The following is a 3,158-nucleotide window of genomic DNA, read 5'->3' as shown; positions in this document are numbered from 1 at the left end:
CTGAGTGAGATTTCTTTGTTTTTTTGTTACTCTGTGGTATTTCTGAGGAACGCTGCCGGTTCCCGTAAATGGAGCAACAAAAGTCTCGCAACGGAGTTTTACACAAGAACCGGTGGGTTACCAGTGGTGTGACATGGATTTACGACATTTAGCTTAAGAAACATTGAAGCTTTGGGTGTGTGACGGCTGAGTGAAGCGCTTCTAAGTAGTGGCTCCAGTTTGCTTTCAGATTACGCCTTGTGAATGCAGTCGAAGTTTGACTCGACTTAAATCCATGCGGATTTGACTAAAGACAGCTGAAAGTGCTTTACACCAATAAAAATATTACTGTGACCAATTCTAAAATAAGCAATAAACATTTCATTTTATCAAATGCCATCATCAAGCAGATATACATTAAATATGTTGATCAATGTTCCACTTAAAGGCAACTCTACGCAGGTGGAAAGGAACTCAGTGTTTCAGCATCTTTACAGTTTTCTGGAAGTTTGTTCCTGATTAGTGGAGCATAAAACATAAAAACCGAATGCTGCGTCTCCATGTTTGGTCCTTGTAAAACTTTGAGGATTAATGCAACAAGAAACGGACCCTGAAGTCTCACTGGAAAGGTCAAAGGCCACTTCATGTGTCTGTGTCTCAGGAGTTGAGAACTGAGAGTAAAACACCCAAACACAGTGTTCATAAGCGCTCAGAAATAGTTTGTACCCGCAACTATATGAGCAACCGCCATATTTAAACTGAACTCAGATTAGCAGAGGATGTCCAACTCTCCTTCCTGACCATACAGAGTTTTGGATTTGATTTTTCCAACACTGAACTCAGAACTTTTGACTTCCCAGTACCAGCAAAACGCCCCGTTACGTGCAAGGCTTTTTTTTTTTTATCATCATCTCTGTAACTGGGGTCCTTGAAGCTTTGTTAGGGTGTTATAAATAGCAGCAGTGAAGTGCTTTTAGGGGACTCAGCCATCTGACGTGCCACTACACTCCGAAAGGTCAACAATATTATGTTTAGAAGAAAATAACCTTTCCCCCACTTCGATCATATGGCTGTGCAGTATTATGGGTGTGGGTCAGGGGATCATAAACTCCTGGAACAATGAGACGATGACGATGATTACACAGTTGAAAGCAAAAGTTTGCATAGCCTGAATAAAAAGACACATTTTTTTCTAAAGTTAAATCCAACCAAACTTCTTGTGTTTTCGGTCAGTCAGAATGACCGAAAATGTTTCTATTTGCCTCAAGAATGAGAGAATCTGTCAGATTTATTCGTTAATATCTTCAAAATCAGAAGCGACAGAATGGTTACGGTCTCTTTAAGCAATTGAAGAAAGCCCAACTCATGATGTCATAGTTCTGGATTTTTTTTATGTTTATTTTTTTTGATAGACAGACTGACATATTTGAGTTAATTGGAGTCACACCTGGCCACATCTGGGACACACTGTTTTCTTTTTGACATGACGGGGAAAGTCAAAAGATATCAAGAAGAAAACAGCGGAGCTACAGACGTCTGGTTCATCCTAGGGAACAAATTCCACATGATTGACCTACTGACCTAATGTAGCAGACGTTCAACGTCACACATTGAGAAATGGCTCTTTAATTTGCGAAAGCTGTAAACAACTGGTTTCTACTGTGAGTTCCTCTTTGGTTTGGTTTGGTTATGGTAAAATATGGCTATAAACACAGCAGGAGGAATTTAATTTAGTACAAGAGTTTATTGCTTTTCTTAAATTATTGCTGGAATTTCACAGATCGTGAATTTCATCATGAAGGAGCAGCAGCTAGATGTTTTTGCCCGTGGTCATGAGTCATTTTACGAAAAACAAAGCTGGTCACGATTACGCCATTCACTGCGTCGCCGATGCACGGTTAACACGGTGTAACAGTGACTCCTGAACTTCCTGCTGGCGGTGTTCCTCAGCTGTCGCCCGCCATCACCTACGGCGGCTACGGTTTTACAAACAAACAAGACGGGGAAGCAAAGATAGAAACAAAACGTTTCTGGCTCGGCCTGTGAAGCGTCTGATGCTGAAACTCCTGACATTCCTTGATGTTGTTGATGAGCTGCTCAGTCATTCTATGCAGGCACATTTTGATAGCTTGATCTCAGACCAGTAGGACTGGAATGGAGTCAGGAGGAAGTGAGGAGTGTCTCGCGGGTGGAGCAGGGACACTGATCAGTTTGGCCTTTTGGGAAGGAATGTGTTTGGCGTTGTGGAGGGAGCAGGGGTCAATGAAGAGTGACCTACAAATGTGACCTGGCCTCCCTGTCATGCATAGTCCAGCGCTGTCTGAACTTTCCCTGATGCCTTCTGGCTATGTTTTTTCTTTTCTTGGCTCTGATTGAAACGTCTGATTAGTTGTGTTTAGTAGCGTAAGCGCCTCGTTAATTCACAGAGGTGCAGCCACTCGCTCTGCTTGAACAGTTTCGCGTCGATGTTTCACACTTTTCCAGACTCGGTCGTTAAAAAGTTCCCCAGAAAATCAGGCGGGATTTAGCAATGAAAACCTGAAAGAAAACAGAGACTGAAAAGCGTGACACAAAGAAGGAAGGAGGCAAGGAAGAAAGAAGAAAGGAAGGGAGGAAGGAAAAATAGGACACGAGGAATGTGAAAGGACACTAAGAAAGAAGTGAAAATGGAAAGGGAACAAAGTAAGGACAAAAGTTTGAAAGCTGAAAGACATAAAGGAAGCAAGAAAGGAGGGAGAAAAAGAATGGAAAGAAAGTGACTGTGCGTGGATCGGTGGTGGAATAGGCGCACCCATGTACTGGATAGAGGAAGTGAGTGATAAACGGAGAGAAGGTCACGAGGAAGAAAGGAGAAAGATAGGAAAGACATCAAGGCAGGAGGGAACAGAGAAAAAACGGACACAAGGAAGAAAGAGAGGATTCAAAGAAGGAAGAAATGCATTAAACTAGGTTAAATGACATAAACTCCATAGATGTAAATATTGCTCCATCTTCTATTGTTATTTTCATTTTATCAAAACCTGGAAAATGCTGAAATTAACTCCCATCCTTTCCAGACCCCGGTTCTACAGTCACTGCCATGCGCTGTCATAGGCTCCTGCTATTCCTACTAAAATAGCCTCCAGTCCTCACAGACAGGTCACATGATGCTTATGTTATCCTTAGAGAGCCATAGTGCT

Source organism: Xiphophorus hellerii, chromosome 20 (genome assembly GCF_003331165.1).
Source record: "Xiphophorus hellerii strain 12219 chromosome 20, Xiphophorus_hellerii-4.1, whole genome shotgun sequence".
Classification (NCBI taxonomy): domain Eukaryota; kingdom Metazoa; phylum Chordata; class Actinopteri; order Cyprinodontiformes; family Poeciliidae; genus Xiphophorus; species Xiphophorus hellerii.
Note: the sequence above shows the minus strand (reverse complement) of the source record.